General features: G+C 36.9%; 1 non-coding gene across 1 annotated transcript; it reads right to left on the minus strand.

The window, feature by feature from the left end:
• Window positions 1–3,174: 3,174 nt before the first annotated feature.
• On the minus strand, window positions 3,175–3,281 carry Gm25670. The gene has a single exon (XR_003951319.1). It is a non-coding gene; the product is annotated as a U6 spliceosomal RNA (small nuclear RNA).
• Window positions 3,282–24,728: the final 21,447 nt, after the last annotated feature.

Here is a 24,728-nt window from a genome sequence, read left to right on the forward strand (position 1 = left end):
TTTTTAATAGCTGAGTAGTACTCCATTGTGTAGATGTACCACATTTTCTGTATCCATTCCTCTGTTGAGGGGCATCTAGGTTCTTTCCAGCTTCTGGTTATTATAAATGAGGCTGCTATGAAGATAGTGGAGCATGTGTCCTTCTTACCAGTTGGGGCATCTTCTGGATATATGCCCAGGAGAGGTATTGCTGGATCCTCTGGTAGTACTATGTCCAATTTTCTGAGGAACCGCCAGACTGATTTCCAGAGTGGTTGTACAAGCTTGCAATCCCACCAACAATGGAGGAGTGTTCCTCTTTCTCCACATCCACGCCAGCATCTGCTGTCACCTGAATTTTTCATCTTAGCCATTCTGACTGGTGTGAGGTGGAATCTCAGGGTTGTTTTGATTTGCATTTCCCTGATGATAAAGGATGTTGAACATTTTTTCAGGTGCTTCTCTGCCATTCGGTATTCCTCAGGTGAGAATTCTTTGTTCAGTTCTGAGCCCCATTTTTTAATGGGGTTATTTGATTTTCTGAAGTCCACCTTCTTGAGGTCTCTATATATGTTGGATATTAGTCACCTATCTGATTTAGGATAGGTAAAGATCCTTTCCCAATCTGTTGGTGGTCTTTTTGTCTTTTTGACAGTGTCTTTTGCCTTGCAGAAACTTTGGAGTTTCATTAGGTCCCATTTGTCAATTCTCGATCTTACAGCACAAGCCATTGCTGTTCTGTTCAGGAATTTTTCCCCTGTGCCCATATCTTCGAGGCTTTTCCCCACTTTCTCCTCTATAAGTTTCAGTGTCTCTGGTTTTATGTTAAGTTCCTTGATCCACTTAGATTTGACCTTAGTACAAGGAGATAAGTATGGATCAATTCGCATTCTTCTACATGATAACAAGCAGTTGTGCCAGCACCAATTGTTGAAAATGCTGTCTTTCTTCTACTGGATGGTTTTAGCTCCCTTGTCGAAGATCACGTGACCATAGGTGTGTGGGTTCATTTCTGGGTCTTCAATTCTGTTCCATTGGTCTACTTGTCTGTCTCTATACCAGTACCATGCAGTTTTTATCACAATTGCTCTGTAGTAAAGCTTTAGGTCAGGCATGGTGATTCCACCAGAGGTTCTTTTATCCTTGAGAAGACTTTTTGCTATCCTAGGTTTTTTGTTATTCCAGATGAATTTGCAAATTGCTCCTTCTAATTCATTGAAGAATTGAGTTGGAATTTTGATGGGAATTGCATTGAATCTGTAGATTGCTTTTGGCAAGATAGCCATTTTTACAATGTTGATCCTGCCAATCCATGAGCATGGGAGATCTTTCCATCTTCTGAGATCTTCTTTAATTTCTTTCTTCAGAGACGTGAAGCTTTATCATACAGATCTTTCACTTCCTTAGTTAGAGTCACGCCGAGATATTTTATATTATTTGTGACTATTGAGAAGGGTATTGTTTCCCTAATTTCTTTCTCAGCCTGTTTATTCTTTGTGTAGAGAAAGGCCATTGACTTGTTTGAGTTTATTTTATGTCCATCTACTTCACCGAAGCTGTTTATCAGGTTTAGGAGTTCTCTGGTGGAATTTTTAGGGTCACTTATATATACTATCATATCATCTGCAAAAAGTGATATTTTGACTTCCTCTTTTCCAATTTGTATCCCCTTGATCTCCTTTTGTTGTCGAATTGCTCTGGCTCATACTTCAAGTACTATGTTGAAAAGGTAGGGAGAAAGTGGGCAGCCTTGTCTAGTTCCTGATTTTAGTGGGATTGCTTCCAGCTTCTCTCCATTTACTTTGATGTTGGCTACTGGTTTGCTGTAGATTGCTTTTATCATGTTTAGGTATGGGCCTTGAATTCCTGATCTTTCCAAGACTTTGATCATGAATGGGTGTTGGATCTTGTCAAATGCTTTTTCTGTTTAGTTTCTGTTTCCACGATCTGTCCATTGATGAAACTGGTGTGTTGAAGTCTCCCACTATTATTGTGTGAGGTGCAATGTGTGCTTTGAGCTTTACTAAAGTGTCTTTAATGAATGTGGCTGCCCTTGCATTTGGAGCGTAGATATTCAGAATTGAGAGTTCCTCTTGGAGGATTTTTACCTTTGATGAGTATGAAGCGTCCCTCCTTGTCTTTTTTGATAACTTTGGGTTGGAAGTTGATTTTATCCGATATTAGAATGGCTACTCCAGCTTGTTTCTTCAGACCATTTGCTTGGAAAATTGTTTTCCAGCCTTTCACTCTGAGGTAGTGTCTGTCTTTTTCCCTGAGATGGGTTTCCTGTAAGCAGCAGAATGTTGGGTCCTGTTTGTGTAGCCAGTATGTTAGTCTATGTCTTTTTATTGGGGAATTGAGTCCATTGATATTAAGAGATATTAAGGAAAAGTAATTGTTGCTTCTTTTTATTTTTGTTGTTAGGGTTGGCATTCTGTTCTTGTGGCTGTCTACTATTTGGTTTGTTGAGGGATTACTTTCTTGCTTGTTCTAGGGCGTGATTTCCGTCCTTGTATTGCTTCTTTTCTGTTATTATCCTTTGAAGGGCTGGATTCGTGGAAAGATATTGTGTGAATTTGGTTTTGTCGTGGAATTCTTTGGTTTCTCCATCTATGGTAATTGAGAGTTTGGCTGGGTATAGTAGCCTGGGCTGGCATTTGTGTTCTCTTAGTGTCTGTATAACATCTTTCCAGGCTCTTCTGGCTTTCATAGTCTCTGGTGAAAAGTCTGGTGTTTCTGATAGGCCTTCCTTTATATGTTACTTGACCTTTCTCCCTTACTGCTTTTAATATTCTATCTTTATTTACTGCATTTGTTGTTCTGATTATTATGTGCCGGGAGGAATTTCTTTTCTGGTCCAGTCTATTTGGAGTTCTGTAGGCTTCTTGTATGATCATGGGCATTTCTTTCTTTATGTTTGGGAAGTTTTCTTCTATTATTTTGTTGAAGATATTAGCTGGCCCTTTAAGTTGAAAATCTTCATTCTCATCAATTCCTATTATCCGTAGGTTTGGTCTTCTCATTGTGTCCTGGATTTCCTGGATGTTTTGAGTTAGGATCCTTTTGCATTTTGTATTTTCTTTGACTGTTGTGTCGATGATCTCTATGGAATCTTCTGCACCTGAGATTCTCTCTTCCATTTCTTTCTTTTTTTTTTTTCCATTTTTTATTAGGTATTTAGCTCATTTACATTTCAAAAATATGGAATGCTTCACGAATTTGCATGTCATCCTTGCGCAGGGGCCATGCTAATCTTCTCTGTATTGTTCCAATTTTAGTATATGTGCTGCCGAAGCGAGCACCTCTCTTCCATTTCTTGTATTCTGTTGCTGATGCTCGCATCTATGGTTCCAGATCTCTTTCCTAGGGTTTCTATCTCCAGCGTTGCCTCACTTTGGGTTTTCTTTATTGTGTCTACTTCCCCTTTTAGTTCTAATATGGTTTTGTTCATTTCCATCACCTGTTTGGATGTGTTTTCCTGTTTTTCTTTAAGGACTTCTACCTGTTTGGTTGTGTTTTCCTGCTTTTCTTTAAGGGCCTGTAACTCTTTAGCAGTGCTCTCCTGTAATTCTTTAAGTGACTTATGAAAGTCCTTCTTGATGTCCTCTATCATCATCATGAGAAATGATTTTAAATCTGGGTCTAGATTTTCGGTTGTGTTGGGGTGCCCAGGAGTAGGTGGGGTGGGAGTGCTGCGTTCTGACGATGGTGAGTGGTCTTGATTTCTGTTAGTAGGATTCTTACGTTTGCCTTTCGCCATCTGGTAATCTCTGAAGCTAGCTGTTATAGTTGTCACTGTTAAGAGCTTGCTCTTCAGGTGACTCTGTTAGCCCCTATAAGCAGACCTGGGAGGGTAGCTCTCTCCTTAGTTTCAGTGGGCAGAGTATTCTCTGCAGGCAAGCTCTCTTCTTGCAGGGAGGGTACCCAGATATCTGGTGTTCGAACCAGACTCCTGGCAGAAGTTGTGTTCCACTCACTAGTGGTCTTAGGATCCCGTGTAGAATCCTGTGTGGGCCCTTGTGGGTGTTGGGCGAGTCCGCTGGCAGGTACCCTGGGGCTAGACTGGAGCGGAAGGGGCTTGTGCCCCAGGTCAGGCCAGGGTAGCCTGCTTCCCTATTTCCTGCGGTCTCAGGTTCCGCGAGATTGGATTGGGGCAGGCGCTGTGTTCCACTCACCAGAGGTCTTAGGATCCCGTGGGGAATCCTGTGTGGGCCCGTGAGGGTGTTGGGCGAGTCCGCTGGCAAGGTCCTAACCTTTGTCTTAATTCTCTCTCCCAACAAGATCTTGGAAGAGTTTTCAGGATCCTTATGGCCACCCACAATGACCGACTATGGAAATTTTAATGGTCAGATCTCTCTCATGTGTGGAACTGACTTAGCAATTATTCTCACTTGGATGTGAGGATTCTAGGTAGATGATAATTATTATCGAACACGGAGAAGATTCTCCCTAAGGATACTGCCACACTGTAAAGATCTGGTCCTTCCCAAGCAAGGAGAGGGGGGTTGAAATTTGCCAAGTACTTCAGATAATTGATGACATACCCCTCAGAATTTTCACCTCTTATGTGGATAGCATGAACTTTGTACATACCCCAGGGAAAAGTATCCTCAGAGTCTCACCTTCACATCCTACAGTTTTAACTGTACCTTTGAAATTCTGTGCTGAATCTACTTTTCAATCTCTTCTCTGCACTCTTTTCCTTATACATTTTTAAAAATTTCAGTACAACTGACTGCTGTAAATTCTTGCCTTGAATGTGTCTTGAATTTCAAGTGTAAAGTGCTTTCTATGTGTCTTTCTCTAACATAAATCTACACTTACACTCTAGGCCCTTTTGTAAGGTAGGTCCTAGAAATTCTTACATAAGTAGATATGCAAACTCAAAACTATAGCTATCATTATTTTACTTTAATGTGTATAATTAACTATTGTTTCTTTTCAACGTGCTGTTTGTGAGAGATAATTAATAAGAATATTTGGTTCAAATTTACATTTGGCAATTTAATAACTTAAGGCAAGTTCTCCCCCATTTTAATAACTATGCATATAGGAATCATATTTTTTTCTTTTTCTATTTTAATGTATTATTCTTTCATATATGACATCCCAAATACAGTTCCTCTTCCCTCTTCCCCTTCCAGTTCCTTCTTCTACTTCCCTCCCCAATCCACACCTTTACCTTTTCCATCAGAAAGGAACAGGACTCCAAGGATATCAACTGAACATGGCACATTAAATTCTAACAAAACTAAACACCTCACCCCATATTAAAGCTAGAAGAAACAACACAGTAGGGGGAAGGGGTTCCAAAAACAGACAAAAGGGTAAGAGACAACCCCTGCTCCAACTTTTAGGAGTCCCATAAGAAGTCTAAGCTACATAAACATAACATATAAGTAGAGAGTTCAGGTCAGACCTCTAAAGGTTCCCTAATCAGTCTCTGAGAGCCTCCGTGAGCTCAACCTAGGTGATTCTATGGATTTTCCTTGACCCCTCTGGCTCCTTCCTCCCACTTCATAAGGATCTTCTGAGCGTCACTTAGTGTTTGGCTGTGGTTCTATGCATCTATTTACAGCAGTGCTGGAAGAAACCTCTCTAGGGACAGTTATGGCAGTATGACATGTTTACTAATATGGCAGAACATAACTAGAAATCATTTTATCTTATTATTTTATCACTATGAATAATTGAGGAATTAAAATAATCCAGTATATATTCTGTACAAATTTATGTGTTTGATACTAAAGAAACTTAAATGTATTATATATTTGTCTTATTCCTAGTTTTACAGAAGTGATCTGGGATAGACATCATCAATAACATGACCACAGTCTTAGTAAATAGCTCGTTCTGGAATTAAAACACAGTGATGTCCAGCATTGTTATATAAATTGATGCATTTAATGATGTTCTACAAAAGATAAAACATTTCCAGTGCAGTAAGTTGTGTTGTAAAGAATAAAAGCCATCCAGATATTTTAACTTTTAGGAGCATAACAAGCTAGCAAAAAGAATGATAGTTTAGTAGTCATATTAGTCTCATCAGTACTTGCACCAAAATATTTGGCATTCCCTAAAGGGTTTCCACAAATGTCCTGTCTCTAAAGATTTACTTGGTTTTTTCCCCCATTTAACAATATCTTAATAAAATACAGAAAATTATTACAGCATTGATATTGTAAAAACTCTTTAGGCATTGTGCACAGGATCTTTATTATTTCTCTGGAGGAATCATACTCATTTCAAGAGATTTCTTCATAGAGTAATCGTGCCTACTATTTCTTCATGATATAATTAATACACTTAAAGCTTTCTATTACCCTAAAGCAACTCACAAGATCATGATTAAAAAGAATCAATGGTTGATGATTGCTTTATTTTGCAGGAGCATTACTTTCTAGAAATTGGGAAGTTAACTGGTAGGGATGAAGCGTCCGTGCCAATGCCAGTTGATTTTTCTGTTTCATGACTGACTCATCCATCAACTATTATTGCAGAAAGGACTGACTGCCAAAACCTAGGAGGTTACTAAGGGCAATGGCAATAGATGTCAGTAGATCAGGTTCTATGGGACCTGACTGGAAAACAATTAGAAAAAAGGTTGCTATGTCCTGCCACGTGTCTGTACAATTGTTTTTATAGTTATGTGGAAAATATATATGCATATATCCTATAATCTACTATGCATTTCTCTAGATGTCTTACTTATTTCTAATAAGTTGGTAATGTTGTATTCTTCCCAAAAGAAAAAAAAATGAAAACACTAAGAGGTCTGTCAGAATATCATCCTCACTTTGTTTTACATAAAAATTGTTGAGTCATACATAATCATGTACAATGTGCATAACTAAAAATAATGAGTGAAAATTATTACATTATATATATATAGATAAAATGTTTTGTAAAAGCAAGTAGTTAATTTAACCATTTATCACTTTTATTTTCTTGCTTTTTCTAAAACAATATCTTGTTGTAATAATTTATAGACAGAAAACCTAATGTTCACTATGTAATACTCAGTTTCAGAATTATTGTTAAAAAAATTCAGATGAATTAACATTCAATGTTAGTTTAGTAAAAGCAAACTGATCAATTAAGCTATGTTATTGTAATAAATTCTGCTGAGCTAATGTATAACGCCAGTTCATTAATTATAATAGTCATGATTATTGCTCATAATGATAATAAGCTAATCATTGACAACATTATTTTTTTTTGGTTTTTTTTTGTTTTTTTTTTTTGTTTTTTGTTTTTTTTGTTTTTTTTTTTGAAACAAGGTTTCTCTGTATAGCTCTGGCTGTCCTGGAACTCACTTTGTAGACCAGGCTGTCCTTGAACTCAGAAACCCGTCTGCCTCTGTCTTCCAAGTGCTGGGATTAAAGGCATGCATCGCCATGCCCAGCCGACATTAAATATTAAAGGTTCTGAATTTTTGACGATTCCTTTGCTATACTTGTATAATATTTATGCAGTGGTGTATATACAAGCATTATCATGCCATATACAGTCAACTTGTAATAAATTAAAATTCAAAGTAGTTGCTTAATTTAACAGGGAGGAAGATAACTAGAATGAAATAAGCCAATGGGAATTATAGATAAATAAGATAGGTTATGAAGGTACAAAAAGGTTAAAGAGCAAAATTCCACAATAGTAATATACACAGCATTAACAGCCAAAGGTGGCACGGGCTGGTTGTCCAGTGCATTTGCATTAGGAAAAGCAGGGAGCAGCTGCTGGGTCAATAAATGCTTCGCATATGTGAGTTTGAGTTAAAAGTTTATTACCATTATCATATCAAAGCTTAACATTTTATAACTGTCTTTGCATAACAACTCTACTACATATTTTTAGGAGTCCCGACATAAACTCCTTCTTATTGCTTTCTTTTCATGGCTGCCTTTGCATAGTTGTGAATGGAGCCAGAATGATGACATGGGAACGTTTGCTTACATAGAATAAGGTCAAACCTCTGTACTCTGTAGCGATGAGTGAGAAATGAAGATGAGTTCCAGCTTCAGCTAGAGAAATGGTCCTGAAGAAGGGGTGATTGGGAGTGTTGGAAGAAATGACTTGAAATCAGTGATGGACGCAAGCTCTGTAATCTGCTGAAGATAGCTCTTCACTTTCAGACCGAAAGTCAGCACCGAGAACTCATTTAAAATTGTCTCCTTATTCAATATTAGGCATATTAATAGATAACATGTGATTTTATAATTACCTATTACTTATATAATTCCATAATGTAATGTTTATATATAAATTTAGTATTAATGACCTCAAATAACCATTATTACAATTAGTTTTGATTATCGCAAGAATTTTAGGGAAAAAATTGAAGAATTTATAAAACTTATCTAATGTTCAACAAATATTATCTTAGCCTTGTTTCTAATTCTGTGTGTACATTGTCTCAGTGTCACAAGTGCTGAGGAGCAAAACTCTCCAAGAATGATTTGAAGCAACAGTATGATTAATTCATGGAAACCTACTCTCAGGGCCGGTGAAATGGCTCAGTGGTAAAGAGAACTTATTTTTGCAGAAGACCTGTGGCTCATTCCCAGCACTCACAGTCATCTATAACTTCAAATCCAGGGAACCCAGTGCCTTCTTCTGTCTTTGAAAGGACAACATAAACCCCTTCTGTCTCATATATACATGTGTGTGTGTGTGTATTTTCTTTATTAACATTTCAAATGTTATCCCCTTTCCTGGTTTCCCCTCTAAAAATCCTTTATCCCCTCCCCCCTCCCCCTGCTCACCAAGGACCAGGCCTGGTTTAGAAAAGAAGACCAAGCTCCCATAAGAAAACATAAGTCCCAATACTATGCCATAAAGCATCAGCATCAGGAACAGAGACCATAAAATCCAGAAACAATTTCATAAAATCCCCCTCCCAGGTTAGCCTGGGGATAACCACAAAAATGGAGAAATATCTCAGAATGGGCCATCTGTGCTGGGCAGTCTTATTTCATCCTATGATTAAACATTCATGATAAGAATGCAAGCCATTGAACTGTGACTCCCTAGAACCCACCAATGAAATTTTAGGTAGCCTAACTTCTGGAGAGTTTCCCTGGTTCCCTATAAGATGGCCTGAGTGTCATTGTTTGTGGTTGCCATTTCAGAAAATGGTTGTCTCCTGAATGTTGGTTGTTTCTGCATAATAAATGTTCTTTGTCCTTACATACTATCTGAGTCTGAGATCTTTCTTCAGTGATTTTCAGACCCTTACAACTTCTGTGAACACAGATATACATGCTACAATTAAACGTTCATACACTTAAAAGCAAATAATTTATTTACTGAGTGTTAAACCAATAAATGAACCTATTCTTATGGTAGAAATAACAATAAATTAGCATTAATTATTTCCAGCAACCCCAAAACTTGATAATATTGTTCCATCATGTCCACATAGCTATAGTTCTGACACAGCTTGTTAAACCCTGAGAGACACCCTATCCAAACAATCAAAAGTATAATGATGTTTCTTTTCTCTTTTTGGTATTGATCCAACAGTTTTTTCATCTCAATGGAATTCCAAACAGTTAATCGGAATACTCACACAATACTTACAAATCTCATGTATGACTGGAAATATAGACATACATGTGTGTGTGTGTGTGTGTGTGTGCACATGTATTAGGTTTCTAAAGAACATACTTAGTGCACTACTCCAATTTACACAATTACGAAAACTTATCTACTTGACTCCTCATTATGAAATGTATATACTTGTAAATACACACTTGTATACACACACACACACACACACATGGATCTGTAATAGACACCCACATATGCATATTTAGTACATATCTCTTTTCTTACTTAATTCATTTACATCCCCCTTAACAGAGACCCTGTCCCTACCACTTCTCCTTTGAGCGAGTGGGACCCCACTAGCTCCCCTACTCTGGTATCAAGTCTTTTTTAGGTTAGATGCATCCTCTTTCACTGAAGTCAGACAAGGCACTCCTTTTGGGAAACAAATACCATACAGCTCAGGCTAGAGCATTAGGGAGAGCCTCTGCTCCAGGTGTTGGAGGGTTCACATAGAGATGACTTGTGTGCCAGGGACCTTGTACAAGCCATGTGTGTTCTTTGGCAGGTAGCTCAGTCTCCAAAAGCTCCCAAAGGTCCAGGTTAATTGACTGTTGGTCCTCCTGTGAGATATCATCCCCTTGAGAGTCTTCAATGATACACTCCACAGACCCAAAGGAGTTAAAGAAGCAGTCAGGCCCTATGATTAAATCACTCTTGGAAGGGGGACCAAAATAATCATAGGCAGCAGAGAGCCAGAGGAAAGTGTGTGAGAGGGGAAGGGGAATGGGGCAATATTAAGCATACAGAGAGGATAGAAAGATCCAAAGGGTCAGAAAATGAATGGAAATCTGCAGCTTTCATGGGGAGTGGGGGGTGAGGTGAGGCTGAAGGGAATTTTTAGGAAGTCCTAGTACATACCTCTGAACAGTGAGAACATAATGAATACATTTCTTTGAAAGTTTACTTTTTTTACAAAATGAGCTGCATGTAATATTTTCTGTTTCGGGTATCATTATTTTGAAATCTTTAAGTAGAGTAGATTAAACTCTTTATTATAAAACCATTGCTGGCTTGAATTTTTGTTAATAACTCATTACTTTTTTGCTATCTTAGTAGCAAATATAAAGTATAGGATTCACCATCAAACAATTAAGTAATAGATAAATAATGGATCTATTCTTTCTCCCTGGTGTCTTGTTAAGCATCTTTTGAAGTATCAGATTTGTGCTTACTCTGCAACAATATGTTTAAATGCCACTTTCACAAACTTTGCCTATTTTAGTTAATCACTGCCTCTCCTACAGTACAAGGATTTATTAAATCTCTTAAAGCTATTTTGGTAAGTTGTTTCAACTAATTTTGCTTTCATATTATTTTCTAGATTTTAAATAATCTTTAGACTAAACAAAATTTTTATAAGTGAAAGCATTTTAAAGAATGATATCAAATATGCGTAATTAATATTTGTCAAAGTTATTGAACGTCTAACACATTATTGTGGATTTCGACAAAGATATCGCATCTAGCACAGGGATACTGTATTGGTTAAGTTACTACTGTGAATATAAGTCCTGTGTTTTGATTATATAAATATACAGCTACCCTTTCGAGGGGTCATGCTTACACTATGGTCTGGACGATTAGTGAATAAAAAATATTATTCTATGAATTAACAAATTCTTTAGCAGTTTTATGTAGATTTCATTAATTTATGATGATTTATGTTATAAATTAAATAAATTTAATTAAAATAATTCAAGCATTTTAATAGAAATTAATAATTACCTTATAAATTGCTTTTGAATTTGATTACTACATTCTCAATTCTCCACAAGCCATGTGACTTCTTGAAAGATTTTCTTGTGTTTGGAAGGCTTTTTCAATACTTTATTTTCTCTGTTGAACTGTCCTCTTTTATTATAAATAATAATTATAAAAAGTAATTATTAAACCTAGTAACTGTGTTTAATTCAATATTTAAAGTACACAGATTAACTGATTTAAACTATGTATAAGTTGTTAGTCTGGCTGACTTTCTTTTGCTGGCTTCAAGAGGATTCTATCCAAGCCTGCACTGTGTCTGCATAAATTATATCAATACAAAATTCAATCAGATTATACTTATAATATGGATTTTTGCCAGTTAATGATTTACCTACATTTTTAGAAAATACATAGGATTTCCTAAAAATTGGATAAGTCTTGAAACTATCAAACAAACAACATATTTTGATGGCAAAAAGTTTTGTGTGAATTCTCCTACCTCTGTACAGCAACGCTTTAATACTGAAACAAGACTTATCTTCTTGAGTACCCATTTTCTTACTTAAAAGCATGATTAAAAGAAGTACAAACAGTACTATTCCCTGAGCACCTCAAACTTGAAGATGTGACAATGTTGTTATAAACTATTTTACAGTTAGATTATTGGAATACATAAAACACATTTTTTTTTAGAGAAAGCATACTTCACTGGTCAAATAATATGGTAACATTAATATAAAATTATTTTTAATCATCTCCCAAATATTGACAGTTCAACATGTGCGCTCTCTGTGTCTAGTACCTATCATCATATCTTGTGTTTGCTGCCATGCTACCAACAGTGATCAATGCTTAGCCTCTGGAACTCTAAGCAAAACATTTGTCCCCTCCTATGAGTTAGTTTGTTTTCTCAAAGCAACAAAAAAAGTAACTTATACCCGATTTCATTTTTCACCGCAACCTTAAGCAGACTTGTAGTTTATTGCCTCATTCTGCCCTTACATTTATATGTTTTGTGACATTCATTCTTATTTCCTGCCCAGGCTCACTCCACATAAAAAGTCTAATTTGCAGTCTTTTTCAGTGTAAGTCAGCCTTTCCTCCAATCACCATTTTATCACAATGAATAGAAAGGTTCAGGCCAGCCTAGTTCAGACATGTCTCTCTGTGTGTGAGTCTTCTTCCTTGCCTTCTGTCAGTTTTAATGCAGTACTACTGTTTGTCATCTATGAAGAATTTTTGAAGAACTTTCACTGATTTTATTGATGTAATATTTTGTTATATTAATGTCTAAGGCCTTTCTAATAATTCCTATCTCAAACTATACCTAAAACAATAAAAAATCAAATGGTTCACACACAACAGGATTTCTCTTCAGTTAAACACTTTCCTATCCTCATTGTTCGTTTGCAATATATGAAGCAAATCAGTCTTGGATCGTAGTGTGGGGAGACACGGGCATGCCACAGTCCTAATCTCCCTGAAATCTCTCTCTGATTAGGAACAAAAACTTTTATTTTCTTGTTTGAATTCACAGAAAACTTGTTCTTTTTCTTTTTAAATCTTGAGATTCACCACCAACCAAAGAGCATTCATGGAGTGACCCAAGGCTCCAGCTACATAGCTAGCAGAGGATGGCCTTATTTGGCATCAATGGGAGGGGAGGCTTTTAGTCCTGAGGAGGCTTGATGCCCCAGTGTAAGGGGATACTAGTGCTGTGAGGAGGGAGTGGGTAGAAAAGCACCCTCATATAGGCAAAGGGAAGAGGGATGGGATGGGAGATTTGCACACTCTACTCTGGCAAGGAGGACATCATTTGAAATGTAAAGGAATAAAATGATTAATTATATAATTGCCATAAATACATGGAAATGGCACATGAGTGTCTTCCTGTGCATAATATGACAAATATGATTAAATTATATGTAATATTATATTTACAAGGAATTATTGTTAATAATTTTAAAAATTATTAGATATTTCCTTTATTTACATTTCAAATGCTATCCCAAAAGTCCCATATACCCACCCCCTACCCTGCTCCCCTACCCACTCACTTCCACTTCTTGGCCCTGGCATATCCCTATATTGGGGCATATAAAGTTTGAAAGACCAACTAGGCCATCTTCTGCTATATATGCGGCTCTGTAGGTACTGCTTAGTTCATATTGTTGTTCCACCTATAGGGTGGCAGAACTCTTCAGCTCCTTAGGTATGTTCTTTAACTCCTCCATTGGGGGCCTTCTATTCCATCCTATAGATGACTGTGAGCATCCACTTCTGTATTTGCCAGGCACTGGCATAGCCTCACAAGAGACAGCAATATTAGGGTCCTTTCAGCAAAATTTGGTGGCATATGCAAGAGTGTCTGTGTTTGGTGGCTGATTATGGGATGGAAACCCTGGGTGGGGCACTTTTTGGATGATCCATCCTTTAGTCTTAGCTCCAAACTTTGTCTCTGTAACTCCTTCCATGGGTGTTTTGTTCCCTATTCTAGGGAGGGATGCGGTATCCACATGTTGGTCTTCCTTCTTCTTGAGTTTCTTGTGATTTGAAAATTGTATCTTGGGTATTCTAGGTTTCTGGACTAATATCCAGTTATCAGTGAGTGCATATCAAGTGACTTCTTTTGTGATTGGGTTACCTCACTGAGGATGATGCCCTCCAGGTCCATCCATTTGCCTAAGAATTTCATAAATTCATTCTTTTTAATAGCTGAGTAGTACTCCATTGTGTAAATGTACCACATTTTCTGTATCCATTCCTCTGTTGAGGGACATCTTGGTTCTATCCAGCTTCTGGCTATTATGAATAAGGCTGCTATGAACATAATGGAGCATGTGTGCCTATTAACAGTTGGAACATCTTCTGGATATACGCCCAGGAGAGGTATTGCGGGATCCTCCAGTAGTACTATGTCCAGTTTTCTGAGGAAATGCCAGACTGATTTCCAGAGTGGTTGAACAAGCTTGCAATCCCAACAGCAATGGAGGATTGTTCCTCTTTCTCCACATCCTCGCCAGCATCTGCTGTCACCTGAATTTTTGATCTTAGCCATTCTGACTGGTGTGAGGTGGAATCTCAGGGTTGTTTTGATTTGCATTTCCCTGATGATTAAGGATGCTGAGCATTTCTACATTCTCCTTCTTACAGCACAGGCCATTGCTGTTCTGTTTAGGAATTTTTATCCTGTGCCCATATCTTTGAGGCTTTTCCCCACTTTCTCCTCTATAAATTTCAGTGTCTCTGGTTTTATGTGAGTTCTTTGATCCACTTAGACTTGAGCTTTGTCCAAGGAGATAAGAATGGATCAATTCGCATTCTTCTATATGATAACCATCAGTTGTGCCAGCACCATTTGTTGAAAAGGCTGTCTTTTTTCCACTAGATGGTTTTAGCTCCCTTGTCAAAGATCATGTGACCATAGGTGTGTGGGTTCATTTCTGGGTCTTCAATTCTATTCCATTGATCTACCTGTCTGTTGCTTTACAAATATCATGCAGTCTTTATCACAATTGCTCTGTAGTACAGCTAGAGATCCAGCATAGGGATTCCTCCAGAGGTTCTTTTATTGTTGAGAATAGTTTTTGCTATCCTAGGTTTTATGTTACTCCAAATGAATTTGCAGATTGCCCTTTCTAATTCATTGAAGAATTGAGTTGGGATTTTGATGGGGATTGCATTGAATCTGTAGATTGCTTTTGACAAGATAGCCATTTTTACTATATTGATCCTTCCAATCCATGAGCATGGGAGATCTTTCCATCTTCTGAGATCTTCTTCAATTTCTTTCTTCAGAGACTTGAAGTTTTTATCATACAGATCTTTCACTTCCTTAGTTAGAGTCATGCCAAGATATTGTTGGTTTTCTCAAAGAATGAGTTCCTGGTTTGGTTGATTCTTTGTATAGTCCATTTTGTTTCCACTTGGTTGTTTTCAGCCCTAGGTTTATTTCCTGCTGTCTACTCCTCTTGGGTGAATTTGCTTCTTTCGTTCTAGAGCTTCTAGGTGTGCTGTCAGACTGCTAGTGTATGCTCTCTCTAGTTTATTTTTGGAGGCACTCAGGGCTATGAGTTTTTCTCTTAGGACTGCTTTCATTGTGTCCCATAAGTTTGGGTATGTTGTGGCTTCATTTTCATTAAACTCTAAAAAGTCTTTAATTTCATTCTTTATTTCTTCCTTTACCAAGGTATCATTGAGTAGAGTGTTGTTCTGTTTTCACTTGAATGTTGGCTTTCTATTATATATGCTGTTATTGAAGCTAAGTCTTAGCCTGTGGTGATCTGATAGGGTGCATGAGATAATTTCAAAATTTTTGTATCAGTTAAGACAGTTTTGTGACAGATTATATGGTCAATTTTTAAGGAGGTACCATGAAGTGTTGAGAAGAAGGTATAGCCTTTTGTTTTAGGATAAAATGTTCTGTATATATCTGTTAAGTCCATTTGTTTCATAACTTCTGTTAGTGTCCATGTGTCTCTGTCTCTTTTCTGTTTCTAGGATCTGTCCATTGGTAAGAGTGGGGTGTTGAAGTCTCCCACTATTATTGTTTGAGGTGCAATGTGTGCTTTAAGCTTTATTAAAGTTTCTTTAATGAATGTGGCTGCCCTTGCATTTGGAGCATATATATTTAGAATCGAGAGTCCATCTTTGTAGATTCAACCTTTGATGAGTATGAAGTTCCCCTCCTTGTTTTTTCTTTTTTTAACTTTAGGTAGGAAGTCGATGTTATTCGATATTAGAATGCCTAGTCCAGCTTGTTTCTTCCGACCATTTGCTTGTAAAATTATTTTCCAGCCTTTTACTATGAGGCAGTGTCTGTCTTTGTCCCTGAGGTGGGTTTCCTGTAAGCAGCAAATATTGGGTCCTGTTTGTGTATCCAGTCTATTAGTCTATGTCTTTTTATTGGGGAATTGAGTCCATTGATGTTAAGAGAAATCAAAGAAAAGTAATTGTTGCTTCCTGTCATTTTTGTTGTTAAAGTTGGGATTCTGTTCTAGTGTCTGTCTTTTTGGTTTGTTGAAGGATTACGTTCTTGCTTTTTCTAGTGTGTAGTTTCCATCTTTGTGTTGGTGTTTTCCCTTTATTATCCTTTGAAAGGCTGGGTTCCTAGAAAGATACTGTCTCAATTTTGTTTTGTCATGGAATACTTTGGTTTCTCCATCTATGGTAATTGAGTGTTTTGCTGGTAATAGTAGCCAGGGCTGGCATTTGTGTTCTCATAGTGTCTGTATTATATCTGTCCAGGATCTTCTGGCTTTCATAGTCTCTGGTGAGAAATCTGGAGTATTTCTATTAGGTCTGCATTTAAATGTTTCTTGACTTTTTTCCCCTTACTGCTTTTAATATTCTATCTTTATTTAGTGCATTTGTTGTTCTGATTATTATGTGTTGGGAGGAATTTCTTTTCTGGTCCAGTCTCTTTGGAGTTCTGTAGGCTTCTTGTATGTTCATGGGCAATCATCAGGTTTGGGCAGCTTTCTTCTATAATTTTGTTGAAGATATTTGCTGGCCCTTTAATTTGAAAATCTTCATTCTCATAGACTCCTATTATTCATAGGTTTGGTCTTCTTATTGTGTCCTGGATTTTCTGGATGTTTTGAGTTAGGATCTTTTTCCATTTTGCATTTTCTATGATTGTTGTGTCCGTGTTCCCTATAGAATCTTCTGCACCTGAGATTTTCTCTTCCATCTCTTGGATACTGTTGCTGATGCTCACATCTGTGTATTTTGATTTCTTTATTAGGGTTTCTATCCCTAGAGTTGTCTCCGTTTGGGTTTTCTTCATTGTTTATACTTTCATTTTTAGATCTTCGATGTTTTTTTTTCTTTTTTTTTTTTTCAATTCTATCCTTTGTTTATGTATTCCTGGAATTCTTTAAGGGATTTTTGTGTTTCTTCTACCTGTTTAGCAGTGTTTGCCTGTAGTTCTTTAAGGACTTCTACCTGTTTATCTGTGTGTAGTGTTCTCCTTTATTTAAGTGAGTTATTAATACCCTTCTTAAAATCTACAACCATCATGAGATATGATTTTAAATCTGTGTCTTGCTTTTTGGGTGTGTTCAGGACTCACTGTGGTAAGGGTCCTGCCTTCTGATGACACCCAGTGTTCTTGGTTTCTGTTAGTAAGATTCTTATGCTTGCCTTTCACCATCTGGTATCTCTGATGATAATATTTCAAGCTGTCTCTGGCAGGAGCTTGATCCTCCTGTGATTCTGTTAGCCTCTGTCAGCACTCCTGGGAATCCAACTCTCACTTGTGTTCCAGTTGTCAGAGCACTCTCTACAGGCAAGCTTTCCCCTTGCAGGGCAGATATCCAGAAGTTTGGAGCTCTGATCCACCTCTTGAGTTCTGGGGTCAAAGCCCTCCCTGTAGGCCGACTCTCCTCTGGCAAGGAAGTTGCCCAGTGGTCTGGGTCTCAGCTCTGCCTCCTGGCTGAGGATGAAGGCCCAAGAGGACCCTTCCCAAGAAGCTCAGTTGCTTCTGTCACCCAGCCCACGTGCTCTCAGGTGATCATGAGGTCCTGGGTAAGCTGGGATCCTGCAGCATGGAGAGTCTTCTGGGACCCTAGACACCCTCAATGGGTTCACACAGAAGATGGCAGAGTTGACCCCAACCTGAATGGATCCTGGCCTCTGGTTGGGCAGGGTTCCTCTGTCCCTGTTCCTGCTGGCACAAGACCCTCAGCTTTGAGATCCACTCACCCGAGATCCCGAGGTGATCCTGAGGTCCTGTGGCATGGAGAGTACTCTGGAGCCCTTAGTTGCCTCCACTGGGTTCTGAAGGAAGGTCATTAATACTTTTAATAAGTATACTAACAATTACATATTATTTCACTTATGAGAGATGATACAATGCATAAAATTCTAATGGTTTTCAATACATTATTTTGGAATGATTGGAAGAAAATGGGAAGAGAAGAAATGAACATGGAAATAATTTGAGTTTTGTTTAAAAAATATTGAAGGTATTAGGTGAAATTAAGTTGATTTTTGCAGAAATCTGCTTACCACCCGAGGACATTTTAGGTCTGATAGATTGGATTATTAACAGTCAGAGACTAAAATCTGTGGTTCATTATTCATTGCACCTGAATAGAAGCTTAAGATCATCTGTTCAAAATGAAATTAATCATTCTGAAATTTTCAAGTCACCTATGGAGAAGTGGCAGCAGGAACTAATCAGCTTGAAGAAAATCACACTAATGAGCTTTGGGAGTGTTGTTTTCTTCTTTCCTGCCATGATACAGTCTTACTAATTGTACTAAAATACTATCCATATCTGATTGCTTTAAAATATTTATGTTTTATGCTTTTCTCTTCAAGTTTTGGGACTAGACTCATCTGTATCAGCCCCAGACCCTTAGGACAACTGATGCTATGATGGTAGTATCACTCATTCTATGAAGACTCATCATGTAGGCAGCCACCCCCTCTAAAACTAGGAAGAAGACATAATCCATCAAAGTTCATAGTTCTGGAAATGTCCCTAAATATACCAACATTTGGACTTCTGTACTTATACTTCTGGCTACAAGCTCTTACTCACTGAGGTGTGTCAAGTAAGAATGTGGATTTTCCTTTTAAAAGTACAACTGAAGAAGGGTTGACTGCACTGAGATCCCTAACACCGGTGTAGCTGCCAGCTGGCTAACAGAGGCTTTTTATTGGTTTGAACCTGACTCCAAGTACTTTCCTCTCTTGGATACCAGAAAACATAAAGTATAATAGGAAAATAAATAAATCATTGTCCCATATAGGTGATAAATATGTGAGAAAAATTGTTAGAAAGAGAGATAATAAACTGACAGGGAATGGATTTTACAAACAATATAGTTATAAAAGGCATCCAAATATCCATAGCTAATTTACAGTTTTGGAACAGAAAGAAATGGGATCTCCGAGGGAGCGCTTTACTTATGGAGCGTATGCAAGTGAAAATAGTGAAGGACAAGATGTGAGCACATTGAGTAATAAGATCACTAGTTGGACAAGCTCATAAACAAGTGACAGAGTCAAACATGGTGGTTTGAATCAGATTGGTCCCCACTGGTTCACATATTTGAATGCTGTTTATCAGTGTGTGGCACCATTGGACAGCATTAGACTGTGTGTTCTCTGGGAATGGGCTTTGATGTTTCAAAAGACCATGTGAAGGCTAGACACCCTCCCCAGGCCTGTGGATCAGGATATAGCTCTCAGCTCCTTCTTCAGGATCATTTCTGCATCTGTGCTATCATGTTTCCTGTTATGGTAATAATGGACTAAGCTGAAACTGTAAACATCCCCTTAAGTGGTTTCTATTATAAAAAGTTGCTATGGCCATAGCGTCTATTTGTAGAATCAGAATATTGACTAAACAGGCTGTAAGAGTTCGGCACAAGAGAACTTTATAGTGCATAACCATCTTATAGAATCTCATTAACACTTACAACAAATGCATAATAATCAAAATTAAGAAATAATAAGTTTGGTGATATAACTCAATAATAGAAGCTGGTCATGGTCTAGGCTAATTCCACACTAAACCTGAATAAATAAGTAAATAATAAAAAGCTGTTTGCCATTGATCTACTGAAAGGATTAAGCAAAAGTGTGATATTTAAATGGTGTCTGAGGAATGAAGTTTGGTATAATGGTCACATAGTGGATGCAGCTTTAATCCATCTAAACTATGATTGCACTCTAGACTTATGATATTGATTCTTACAATGAGGCAGCAGCAGTAGAAACTCGGGCATATACAAATTAAAAGCAGCTAGGACTTTTGGATGTTGAAAGAAATTATGGGCTATTCATGCTTTCTTTCTCATCAACATAATTATGAAAATAATTTAAGTTATTTTAGATGGATAAAACTTTAGCTAAACTGGGTTGGATCAGATGATGGTGAATTTGTGAGAGTTGAGATTTTTCTTAAATACTAGCATGAGTTGTGTATTAATCTGGGGCATTCAAAATTTAATATTAAAAGTTATTTGTCTTGAAATGTGAATATAAGCAGAATGGTTGCAGTGGCAATATTTTATGGGGAACGCATGAAAAATATCAATGGGGGATATTAAAGCATATTCAGAAAAAGAGAAATAATCAAAGAGATGATGAGAAACTTGGGAAAAAATGAGTAAGGGAAATGTCAAATAGTTTTCTATCTGTGCTACCTCAAGACATAGCTTTAAGCAGGAAGGATTATGGAGCTCAGGTAATGTCTGGCATGTTAAGTTTCACCATGTAAGTTGAAATATATTGTTCTATTTTATCTAAAAGTTTCTATTGGACTGATTGAGTTTGGCAGTACAAATTCAAGAGAGAATTAGAAGACAGAAAGCAGAAACCTAATCATAAAATTATTATCAACCAATCAGAATTTGAAAGGGCATGCAACATTCAATCCAACAGAAGATGTGTCCATCAACTAATCGAATCTACATCAATTCACCAATCTACCACTCCCTTCTTTTCTTCCCCCAGATATTCTCCTCCTTTTTTGGCATTAACACACGTATTTGTTGCTATCAGTGACCTCATGTTGGCAAATTAAACACATAATAGTAGTAGTGAAAACAAACAAACAAACAAAAAAGGATGAGCATCAAATTAAAAACCCTGAGAACTGGATAGTAGTTTTCACATTATAATTAATTGAAATTATTTAAGAAAATATCTGTGTAATCTATAAGAAATGTATGAAACAGCAGGCTTCCCTACTTTATGTATCTGCATTACTTGAGATTCATTACAGGTTGCAGTTTTAGTAATTTTTGTTCTTATGTTGAGAAGACTGAAGAGAAATGTGGTCTTCGTGTTATCTGAGTCCCATCATAGTTCAACAGGAAATAACAACAATAGCAATCATGCAAACGAGAGAGAAGAAAATAAATTATTAAAATGTACACATTCACTCTGCACACATATGCTACATGTGACTGTCCACTTGGCCTCCTCATCTCATCACATGTTTCATGGCATGGCACATTAAACAGTAGAACACGCTTACTGTGAATCTTTTAACTATAATATAAATAACAATATAATTTTGCTGAGTGGTCTTGCTAGCTTTAGAAATTCTGACTCCTCCTTGTTCAGATAACTGTAAGACAGAATGAAGAAGATACCCAGCCTAATAAACTTACTACCAAATGACCTATCATTTCTGTTTGCATTTCTTAGTTATGCTTAAGGCCCTGATACATTATACTGCCAGAATATCTTCTTGAGAGGGTGTAAGTAGTAAGCCTGGGTGTCTTGGAAGATCTTTCAGATTCTGAGATTGAGCACACAGCATTCAGTTTGCTTTTATGTGCAAATGTTTGGGTATAGGTATTTAAGACTTGTATTAAATTCAAGTTGATTTGTGAAATCTGTCAGAAGATAATCTGTGTGTTGAGCACACAGTAGCTGAATTTTTGTTTGTTTCATGAGGATTACCATGAACAGAAGAAAATTAAACATTGAAACAATGGATTTAATGTTTTAATTATAGTTATGGATGCATAAAAACAGGTACCATAGAGAACATACATTCGGATTTTTGCCTGATTTGTGTTTGTACACATGTAGTCCAGGGTATCTTTTATACACTTACAAAAATGTATGCATTAATATTAATTAGATATATATATGTATGTATATGTATGTATATATATATGTATATATATGTATATATATCTTAAGAGACTTGCATATGAATTAAAACATTATACCTAATCCAAAAACCTGGTTTTAATTTAAATATGCTTTTGCATTTACAAAGAGCCATTCAAAATCCTTTTATGTGATAGTAAAAGGAAAACATATGGTCCTTGTGACTTCTGCATACCCTGGACTAGTTGGAACATGTGCTTTGTGAATGAGATTTCCATTTCCATACTTTTTATGAGATCTTTTATACAGACACTGGGTAGTGTAAGGCATGGAAACTGTATATGAACAAAAGAAAACAGACCAAACTTGAATTTATACAACTAAAATAGATTTCAAGGTCATGACAGTTTTCACTTTGGGTCACTTGATTGCACCTGGTATTAATAATGTTAAAATGTTGAACCACGGTCAAGCAAATGAAATTTAAGTGCATATGTAGTTTATTGTTTCATGATGGATACAATTCCTTTAGTCTAAAACTAATTTTTTTACAAAAATTTACATAAATATATCAGAATGAGAACAATTAGCTGGGACAGCTATTAAGATAAAGGCTTCACTGATTATTCACAATAATTTAAAGCAAAAAAGCACTTACTTAAGTAACTAATATTGTGTGTCTTTCCTTTAAAATTATTTTATCTCTCAATGGATATGGAGGTGTAACTCCATGGTAAACGCTGTTATCTTTCTCTGAACACTAAGTTAATTCCCAGTACCATTTGGTGCTCAAAGTAGAGTTTAATTTCTTCTTACAAGGGAAGTCAATTAAAAGTTTAATGTAAAGAAAAAACTGAATTTAAAAACTTGATTCCTTTTAAGAACAGCGAAAGAGAGATCGCCAAGTAAACAGATTATAATTTTAGAGGATATTCTTTAAAATACTGAGATTATTAAATAACATCATACATTTATGTCATTGAGTAGGACGTTTACAATTGTTCCTGTGCATTGTAAGATAACCATATTAATGTAGCGTTGTTTACAGGACAAGCTTAACTCCTACTCATGATGGTAAGTTCTGAAATGTTATATAAGTAAACAATAACATGTTTTTGTTACTCTGGTGTTTTGAATAAGAATGGTCCTCATAGATACACAAATTTGAGTGTTAGTCATCAGCACATGGCACTAATTGTGAAAGATTAAGGTAGCTTGTTGAAAGAAGTGTATCATTGGGGTGGGGGATACTTGGAGATTCCAAAGCCAAAATCCTGCTGAGGCTCTCTCTCTCTCTGTCTCTCTCTCTGTGTCTCTCTCTCTGTCTCTCTTTCTCTGTGTTGTGTTTCTGTCTCTCTGTCTCTCTCTGTCTCTCTCTGTCTCTCTCTGTCTCTGTCTCTCTCTCTCTCTCTCTCTCTCTGTCTGTCTGTCTGTCTGTCTGTCTCTCTCTGTCTCTCTGAATCAGGATATAGCTTTCATCTACTGATCCAGATACTGCCTACATGGTATCATGCTCCTTACCATAATGATAGACGTTTGACCTGTAATCAAGCCCATGCTTTCTTCTGTAAATGCTTTCTTCTGTAAGAGTTGCCTTGGTAATGGTGTCTCTCCATGGCAATACAATAGTAACTAAGAAGTTATACTCTCTAAAATTGTCAAGCTTCCTAAATAAAAGCCAATAACACACCATGAAAATATTATTGAAATACCCCAATTTATGTGTTGTTTAAATTGATCAAATATATATTGTGTGTATATTACTCCAGTCATATTAAGTGAGTAGTCAAATCCCAGCCATATTTAGAAGCTGTACAATTTAAGTTGCCATAAAACAAGCATCAAAATCAAACAATGCAAAAACACAGAACTAACCTAATATCACATTTCACAAGTTCAATAATTATGACCCTATTCATAAGTGTGACAATATGATCTTTCATTTGAGGGTGGTAAAACATGTGAATAGATTCCATGGTTGAACAGACCCATGGCTATCACAAAATATCAATGCACAAGAGCTGCAATTAAAATTATCTTCTTCCCTCTCCTTTTCTATCTCCTCCAACTTTACCTCTCCCTCTTACTGCTCCTTGTTTATTTCCTTATCTTAAAAAAAAAGTAGCTTCCTTCGTTAGTACCTTGAGAATGTGCTTATATCTTATTCTAACTGTTTTTCTTTTCACTGACCCAGTTTAAAAATCAAGTTTACATATTCTTTAAATAGCACTGCCACAGTCCAAGTTTAGCCCAGCTGTTTTGGCTTTCTCAACATAGCCACATACTCGGACAGAGCAGCTTGTTGTGATAAAATAATAATAATAGTATGTGTAACACTTCAACACTGGGCGTACATTACATGACATAGATAATTTCTGTCTCTCCTGAGAGTACCCTCAGACTTGAAGTTCCCTTCTGTGTGATTCTAAAGTCTTTAGTTCACTTTAGTTTTCCACTCATAGGCATGGAGAGAAGCCAGAGAAAACAAACTGAAAGGAAACCAGAGACTTGTTAGACAAGGAGCCAAGCACGGTGTCACCAACACAGCACAGCACATTCTATTCAATACTGACAACAGTCACCCAGTATTCCTCCTCTTGTTCAGTTAACTCTGAGAGTATGAACATTTGTTCAGATCTTGTGTTTCACTGACCCAGAGTCGTTCAACGAGGAAGACCTTAACATGTCTATGCCTTCTTTTACTTGCTTTCTAAACCTAATCATGGAAGAGTCAAAACAAAGAAATTGAGTTTCTTCAGCCAGATGGATGGTTTTAGCACAATTTCTAATTTGTGATTAAATTCTCACTAATCTTCCAGGTTTTAAAATCATTTCATATAAATGGGAAT

This window comes from Mus musculus, chromosome 14 (genome assembly GCF_000001635.26).
Source record: "Mus musculus strain C57BL/6J chromosome 14, GRCm38.p6 C57BL/6J".
In the NCBI taxonomy this organism is placed as follows: Eukaryota; Metazoa; Chordata; class Mammalia; order Rodentia; family Muridae; genus Mus; species Mus musculus.